This window comes from Psammomys obesus, unplaced genomic scaffold (assembly GCF_907164565.1).
Source record: "Psammomys obesus unplaced genomic scaffold, mPsaObe1.curated_primary_1811, whole genome shotgun sequence".
Taxonomy (NCBI): Eukaryota; Metazoa; Chordata; class Mammalia; order Rodentia; family Muridae; genus Psammomys; species Psammomys obesus.
Window position 1 is genome coordinate 14,293,309 of NW_026591086.1, and position 9,071 is coordinate 14,302,379.

The window sequence follows — 9,071 nt, forward strand, 5'->3', positions numbered from 1 at the left end:
GGTAGCCTTTTAGTCGCAGGAATTCCAAATAACTCAACTCCAAAACTAATAATGTTCTGCCCTTTCGTTTTACATGGGGTTTATGCTTTGCAAATCCTTTCGTATAAACATGAACATTTAAACTCACCTCATGTAAACAAGAGGCACATTTTATTGAGCTTGTCAAAGATCTAGTCTGTGTTAGCATTCCATCCTGATAATGACATGCCTGAGACAAATTAACTTGTTGCGGGGGCGGGAGAGATGGAGGGGGGGGGAACATTTCTTTCGGATCACAGTTTTGGAGATTTTAATCCATGACTTGTTGGACCTGTTACTTGGCATCTGTGGTGAGGCCGAACATCTGGCAGAAGTGTAAAGGATGACAGCGTCACATCTGGAGCCAGGGAAACAAACAGACAAATTAAAAAACAAATAGGAAGATCATGTCCCCAGCGACCTAACGCCTCCCCCTCCGCACACACAGGGCCCCACCTCTTATGGTTCCTGCAGCCTCTCCCTCATGCCAGCCTGGAGGCCACAGTCTTTTCCACGTGGGCCTTTGGGAAACAGTCAGCATCCATGTTGCAGCCTGTATACTTCTCTGAGAGCGGAGACAGTAGCTTCTAAATGTTCTCCTTTCAGTCGATACTAGTGCAGATAGCTCGGTTCCTAGGTTCTAGCCTTGCTCATTTTCCTTCGCAGATACTAATGTATTCCTCAGATATCCTCAGTTTTCTTTGTTTTTGCTTCACCTGCCAGGATTTTTTTTTTCAGTTACAACCAAACAGATAGAAATGGTATTGACACTGAGAATAACAATTTGTGTATTCTGAGACCATAAATAAATTACATTTATTTAGCCTAGATGTTCATCTTTCTTGAAGATCAAGTAGAATAAAATCTATGTCATAAAGGAACTATAAAATTCACCTGCCTCTTCACTGGTTTTCTTTAAGAAATTGCTGTATTTGAAATCTTGAAAATATCTAGAATTTGTAAGCAGTAGAATTTATGGAAGCCCTTCACTTTCTTTTCAATGAGCACTGGAGTCCTAAGGGCCTAGGGGTTTTCAGAGAGAACCCGGGGCCATAGCGCCTCTGAATTCCAGGCCTTGCTTTGTCCCGGGAACAGGGGAATGGTCAGGCCTCTCAAAGAAAGAAGTGCTCACAATTAAAGCTGGAATGCTCTTAGCCAGGGGTGCTTTGACCATCACTCACTCCATTCCAGCTTGGCTGACCTCCCCTTTGTTCGAGTTCCAGCCTCAGCCTCCTGCTCTCGTGTGTCTCTCTGTTGAGGAATTTCTCATCTAAGCCATCAATGTAGGTATGACTTCCTCCGAGAAGTCTCCCGCCCTGGGACAACAGCCTCTGTTTTTTTTTTTTTCACCCACTGAGGTAATCTCAGTCTCCTTTTCAGAGCCATGCTGTGTCCCATTTATTCCTCTACACCTCTCGGGCAGGCTGAGGTGGAAGCCCCGGGACACTTCCCCTACCACACTGGCCCCCTGCAGCAGAGCTGGTGGTAGTATTCATCGGATGCTCACAGAGCGAGAACCGCGGTCTGTAACCACAGCAGGACCACCTTCCTGGTGTGGCGAGGGGCCCGCAGTGACCAGTCCGCAGAGTTCTCCAACCTGTGCAGGAGGGTTTCCAGGGGACAGGCATGTCAGACATCCCACTGATAAACTCCAGGGAGCAGCATTCCTTTATGAGGTCAGGGTAAGTTCTTCTGATAACAGAGGCTCCCGTATCCTAGTTGAGAGACAAGAGTAAGTAACGCCGTCTTGTTTAAACAAACAGGAAGCCTCAGAGGTTAACTTCTTGGCCACCTCCACTTCTAAGGAGAGCGCCTTCTGTCCAGCCACTCAGGGAAGGTTAGAGGTTACACAGTGTCCCTGTCACAATTTCCTGTCTCTACAGGCACGCCACGCTTTGCTTATTTAGAGCCTGTTTTTCAGACTCTGTCAACTCCTTCCTGTGTCTCTTGACTGATGCTTTAGGGCCCCTCTCCATGGCTTATAGCACTTTCAGGTCATAAGGCCTGTTAGACAACATCACACTCAAGCCTGTTGTTTGTGTTGGAGATTATTACCCTAATGAACTACATTTATCTGAAACTCCCGCATGCTTCTCCAGGGCTTCTCTCTACAGAGCTTCGGTTACCTACGGCGGGCCTGCCATGTTGCTGCCTTTTGTCCTCTGTCACCTGTACCTGTCCCCACCCTGTGGACGAGGACTGTGAGACCACAGAGGTAACACTAACCCAATTAGAGAGGCAGCACCGGAAACCCTCAGCCTATCTGTAAGACCTGCTACACTTCTCACCTGCTCTCGTGCGTGGAGCAGGAGAGTTCCTTGCTACTGGGCTGCTTCCTTGGCATTGTTCACATGGGACCGGCAGGTATGTTGCGTGCCCTGCACAGAGCATAGACAAGTGGGTGAACCCTGAAACAGAAGGCCTGTCTAATCGCTTGTGAAGAGACAAAGATAATCCTAGGAACTTTCTGGACCATTTTATATAAAACGGTAATTTCTAGATCTGCCCTTTGGTTAAACACTTGATGGGAAGCAAGGCAAAATAAGAATAAGATTTGGCTTAGTAACCTGTGAGTGACTCGCAGACACAAGGATCAGGGACTGTTGCTTCCGGACTGCAAAGGTGGATGCCAGGGAAGGAGGGGCCACGGCACCGAGGGTGCTCTATATAAAGCTTAAGAGAATTTCATTACTGAGTTCTGGTGACCTTGTTACATAAGACACACATGAAACCTGGCCAGAGCTTACCTTGGCTGGGACCAGGCTAATGTATTTTATAGTAACCGATGCATTATTTAAAATGCCTTGAAGGGGTTCAAGAAGTAACTCGATAGGTTAGAGCAGTTGTTGCGCAAGCATGAGGACCTGGGTTTGCATCAGCACAAAAAAGCTGGATGTGGGCCTGTTACACCTGTAACCCCAGCATCGTAGTAGCAGAAACAGGGGGATCTCTGCAGCTTGCTCTTCACCGCCAGCCTAGCTCCAGTTAGGGTAAAAAACCCTGCCTCCAAGAAGTAAGGCGCACAGTTATGGAGCAGACTATCAGAAACCTTCCTCCGGCCTCAGCCTGTATCCATGTGTGTGCCCTCATACACATGTGTAGCCACATGCACACATATGCACCTATACCACACACATATCATCGAACACAAACACACATACGCTCAAATAAAATGCCTTTGATTGTAGACTACTGTCTCCACTCCTAACCAAACCGAAGCGGTCGTCAAATGGAAATTAAGAAAAACACTGTGTAATGCTTGTAACAGATGATGGGTTGATTTCTTTGAAAGGAGGCTTAAACATATCAACTGCTAAAAATCCATCCGCCCAAGAGGGGGAAAATAAGAATGTGAATGCATAGTGCAAAGGAAAAGCTAGTATTTGACAAACATTGCCTCGTCAATGATGGAAATAAGATGGAAATTTAAGAGGCAGAGGCTGGGAAACAGTTCCGTGATTTAGAGGCCCCCTGCTGCTCTTGTGGAGGACCTGGGTTCCATTGACTGCACTGCCACAGCTCAAAACCACTTGTAAATTCCCTTCCAGTAGCTACCATGCCCTCTTCTGGCCTCCACAGGTACTGCACTCACATGGTGGTTACACGTACATTCAGGCAAAACACATTAAGCAAAAATAGATAAATCTTAAACTGTTGGTGCCACCTAGAAATAATAATCTCCCATACTTTTAGAAGGAATGCATATCGGGAAAATATTTTCAAAGGCACTTTAGTCTCATTTATCCCAACAACATAGCTATTACTACACTCAAGCATTTTACATGTTTTTTTTTTTTTTTTTTTTTTGTAATAGGCAAGACTTGGAAGAAATCTGAAAGTGTACCAGTGGGGATAAAGATGATACAGCATATCTGTTCAGCATGATGTGATGTAGCGTTGCATTAATTAGACTCTCCGTGCAATGACAAATATCCAGGAAATAATTTAAAGGAGAATGATTTCTTTTGACTCAAAGTTTCAGAGGTTTTAGTTCATGATTGCTTGTAGGATCCCCATTCCTGTGGGCCTATGATGAAGTAGATCATCATCATCATGGTGGAGCATGGAGCATGTGATAGAGAAGCAGAGATGCCCATCTCATGATATTTGAGGGGCAGAGGGAAGAGAAAGGTCAGGGTCAGGATGTAGCTTTTCAGAGTATCTCCCAAAGGACCTAGTTCCTTCACCTCTGTCCTCCCCTCCCCCCACCCCATAATGCCATCATCTGAATCCACGGGGAGATTAACCCTTTGGTTAAATCACAGCCCTCAGCACGCAGACAGTTCCCCAGCATCCGTCATCTGCCACTTAAGGTTTCAAGTCAAAAGTCTGGCAGAGACATTTCATATTTAAATTCAACAGCCACTAAGTAAAACAAGCTGGTCCATGTCAATCATAAGGAGCAATACTCCAGAAATATTTTATGTAGTATAAGCACATTTAAACAGAGTAATAAATGCTTCCCAATAGTTTAAACGGGTACCAGCAGACAGGTACCCTCCTAAGTATGCATGTTTGTATGTATAGGGCTGAACAGTAATATTGTCTATATTGATTATTTTGAAAGTGCAACTGGTCAGAGTGGAGTTGAATTTCTTGGCAGGCTTTTTTTTTTAATTAATTAAAAATTTGGGTTTTGTCATATAGTACTTCCAAGAAAAGCCCTTGCATATGCTTGAAGCACTTGCTAAGGAGATTTTATGCTGGTATTTCTAAAGAGTTAGTTAACAATAATCCTGTTAGTTTGCCAGGTGGTTCCTCATCATAAGATGTAATAATCTCTATCAGAAATCAAACTTCTTGATTAAAATCTACACGGAAGTCTGCGTTTTGCCAGGCTCCTTCGCACATAATCTTCCCTCCCACGTTGCTCTGCCAGGTAGATGTGGCTCTTTTTTTTTTTCTACTCTTTCACCCCTGGCGACCCACCTGGGGGTATGGTGCAAAGCAAAGGTTGTCGGCAATTAGGATCCACGCTGTCTTGCTCATGGTTAGTTCCTTGGGGTTGGGGTAATTCACAGCCACTAACCTCTCAAAAAAAAAAAAAAAAAAAAAAAAAAAAAAGCAGCAGCAGGTTTAAGTACTCATCTCCACTGCTTGGCTGTTCGTCCTGAGAGACAAGCCTGCGATCCATCCACTGAGTTTGATTTCCCTGTAAATCGAACGTTGTCCTCCCTGTGTGCAATGCTGGATTCCAGAGCTGTTTATAAGGAGCCAAAGTACAAAATCTTCTACTGGAGGGCACAGAGCACTGAAAATCAAAGCATAAGCATGCGCGGGGGGTGCGGCTGAGGGATGGGGAGCGCTTAAGTAAGAACGCTTGTGCGTGGAGGGGCTACTCTGTGACCCGTGTCCTTTGCACATTTGAGGGGTCAGCAAGGTCAGAGGACATGTCTCGCTGAGTGCTGTTGACTGTGCCCTTGTTCCGGACCAGCTGCATTCCGCAGGCCCTGGCCAGCAGACCAGATGTGAGTGAGTTTGCCAGATTTAGCTGGGAGGGAAGGGCAACGAGCTGGGAAAGTCCCTAGGATCAGATGTTGACCCCGTGTGTGGACCATTTGGGTTATAGAAGCTAAGTGTCTTACAGAGAGAGGGGCATAAGGAGAGTCTCAGCACGTTGTTTGCACTTCACCCTCTATAAGAGGGAGTGTGGGGAAAAATAGAAGTGATTAAAAAGAAAAAAAAAAAGCTTTTATCAGAAAGAAACGTAACTCCCAAAAGACCCTATTGGCTGGCTACTAAAAAGTCTGCTAGTTTAAAAACAAAAGTAGGAACTTTCTTATAAAAATATACCTCTTTTTAGTCAGTGTATCTTTTGTTGATTTCCTACCTAAAGTGTGCTACAATCATTAATTTGACTGTCTTTTAAACATGGATTTGGGGAATAAAAATAACGAATGGTCAGGTAAAAAGTTAGAAGTGTCTCCCTGCCCCAGAGGCAACAGAAACAGAGGAAAGTCTGCCGGAGCAGCTCAGGCAAGTGAGTGGCTGATTCGCCCTAGTCTGGCAGTAAAGAACTGAGCTGTCTCTGACACCAACACAAACCCAGATCCATTCCAGAAACATCCTGTCTCCTTCCACACACAGGGCTGAGATGATGGTCCAGCCTTGCTGCGCCTCAAGGAAGCGAGCAGCCTGCTAATCATTTTCAAATTAACTGCTGCCTGAACAAGGACACCCAGAGGAACAGCCGAGCCTGGAGACTGCAGATTTCTGGCTGGTCAAACATCGACATCAGCGCATAGGCTGGTGGTCTCTGGGCTGGAGGTCTCACAGTAGTCAGAAAGGCACTTATGGAGGACTGTGCCAGGGCAAACTTCTTACTGGGATTATCACCTGACAGAGATATCCAGTGGGCTCTTTGAGTGGCCTTCTGGGCAGTTCTGCTTCAGGCCTGTTATCCAGCACCCAGTATGGACCACAAGCACAACCCTCCAAGCAGCCCAGCTTACACACAGTTCTCACGGGGACAAGGTGTGTGGAGGGGTCTTCTCCCACCACCTCAAGCGTAACTTCTCATTGTGATATACTGCCATGGAGCCCAGGTCTCAGCCGCCCTGAACTGTGTAATGTGGGAGACAGAGTGACTGTCAACGACTCTCAGTGCTGGGTAGGATAGGTCCAGTGGCCATGACCTCTTGACTAATGTCTTCTTTTCACCATTTTTGGTTGTCCACCTCTAGCCACAAGACTTCTGCTTTAAGCCCAAGTCCTTAAGGCTGCCGAACCGGGACAAGTGTTTGGCCATGAAGTGACTTAGGATGCAGCTGTTTCCAGTGACAGATGAGACAGGCTGCTAGATCCCTTCCCCTCTGCCAATGCTTCTCCTCCCACACAAGAGATCTTTATAGATAGTCATTCCTGTTCTTGTTAGGAAGTTTTTGTTTTTTTTTTTTTCCAAAATAAACATCCTGCTGACAACCCTTCCCTGAAGCTGTGGTTTGCTTTTTGCTCTTCTGAAAGCCGTTTTTCTACGATAAGCCCTTTCTGTGAGATGAAGCCTCATTCTGGAAGCACCCCAACCCCCACTCCACCCCCAGTCACCTCCTGGTCACAGGTGAAATGCTCATTTGATTGTTTCATGTTCCAGGACTTGGAACTGGAATAAGCATTCATATGACTCGCCAGGTTTCGTCCATCCTAAGAAAGAGGGTTGAAGCTTGGTGCTCAGACAGTCCAGCCACTGTCCTGGCTGTCGGGTGGTGTCGATTCTCTCTTATTTGGGCCATGTGCTTCCACATGCTTCCATCCATCATCAAGTACTGATTGGATTAGATATCCTCCCCCCCCCCTTAATAGCCTCAAATTACAACCAGCTAGTTCTTTAACCACCTCCCATGAGCCTTTTCCAACCCCATGTTGACATATAAGCATATATGGCATTGATTGCCTTCCTTCATATCACAAGCCAAATCTTCAGCTGCTTCATTTTTTTTCATATGTGCATGCTTTCATAAGATCGTCAAGCTTTTTTGAGGTTAAAAACTTATGGACACTTTAAAAAACATATAGTTACCATCATGCCTGTTTAATACTTCAGTGCTTGAAAATATTTGTTCAACTAAAAAAACCGTAGTTACTCACAAACAAACACTGAAAGTTGTTAGGGAGTTGTGAGTCTTCCAAACGCATCGTAAGGGGAGATACCTTACTTTCCAGCTTTGACTCCCCAAGGTTGGGGAGATCCACAGTCAATTGAACTCCTAAGGCAAACTTTTCTAATTAAACAGCACAAGTGCAAAGCAAAAGTGAGTCAAAATACTGTGTGGTCCGCCCTCCCCACCCCCCCGCCGTCTCAATAACTAAGGACATACAAGGGAATGGTTGCTTTCTGTGGTAACCCTCTCTGCCAAATGGTTCTTTGGCTTTTGCTACATGTAAGAAAAGGCAAATAATCTTGAAGTTAAAAAGGAAAATTGGAGCAGCAAGCCTAGGTAACTTCTTTTAATTGTTCACCCATTTTGCTGGGATCATCAAAGCCGGTGGGAATGACTAAGGGGTTAGAGAAATTTACTGCTGCTCACCTCTCCTGATACAGTGAGAACTCACCTCGGGACACTTGGTGCCATATGGTGAGCATCCATTGCTATCCAAGTGCTTTTTGTTTTAGGAAATGGTACCCAAAGGACAGTCATTTAGGAAATATAACCAGAGGGTGGGGGAGAGATTGAGAACTATTAACTGGGCGAGGAAGGTGATGTGACGCCGAACCGTCCCCTGCTTTGATTTCTTCTCCGCTCTGTGCTATCTCTAGAAAGCGATATGTCATCCATAGCTGCAGTGGAGCCGATTCATACATATTTACTAGTCGCAAATTAGAAAGTGCTGCCCTGAGAGGGGCCGTGCTCTTTGTCTTTCCGCTCTTCTCCCCTCGCTGATGACCTCAGGGCTCTTTATGCACCCGAATTCAGGAATTCAGAGACTGCTTTAGGAACTTGTACACCAATAAGGTCTTTGTAATTTAAATGGAGTTTTATTTTCCAATTTAGAAGCTTGTAGGAGAGACAGACTGGGGGTTTCCTCCATCCTGTGTCAAGGCTTTGATGCAATGATTTATTAAGGTACTAGTCGAGATATTGATCCTGCTAATAGCCTCTGCCGGGCCTCACAATGTTTTACATTTTCCTCGTCTGAAAGACCATATTCCCTTTCTCCTCATCTGATTGACCATAAACGCTTTGGCCTTTTCCTCAGTAATTATCTCACTCACCAAAGCAGTGGATAAAAGTCAAGTATTTATAGACTAATTAGTGAAGTCAACATGTCTAAATAGGATGTTTTACATAATATCAGGAAGTACCACAGAGTACTGTGAAATTAGCAAAGTTTGGTACACAGAAAGTGAGGGTGAAAAGACAAATTGTTGAGAGCACACACGCCCCTGGTGGCAGGTGTCTCTTGTGTGACTACAGGGCACAACCAAAGCCATGATTTCTTAAGGCGCTTTTTCTTGTAGCTTCTCACCTTAGGCTGTTTTTACTGTTTTTTTTCTCTCTCTCTCTTTCTTTCTTTCTTTCTTTCTTTCTTTCTTTCTTTCTTTCTTTCTTTCTTTC

General features: G+C 45.1%; 1 protein-coding gene across 5 annotated transcripts in view; it reads left to right on the forward strand.

Annotated features, from left to right (window-relative positions):
* Positions 1–9,071, forward strand: part of Enox1 (ecto-NOX disulfide-thiol exchanger 1) — a 557,275-nt gene that overhangs the window by 213,797 nt on the left and 334,407 nt on the right. The window contains exon 1 of one of the 5 annotated variants that reach the window (XM_055609748.1): positions 5,322–5,486. The exons of the other annotated variants lie outside the window; for them this stretch is intronic. The gene's annotated coding sequence lies outside the window, so the exon portion shown is untranslated. Of the gene's footprint in view, positions 1–5,321; positions 5,487–9,071 lie in introns of those variants that run through there. 5 annotated transcript variants of the gene reach the window in all.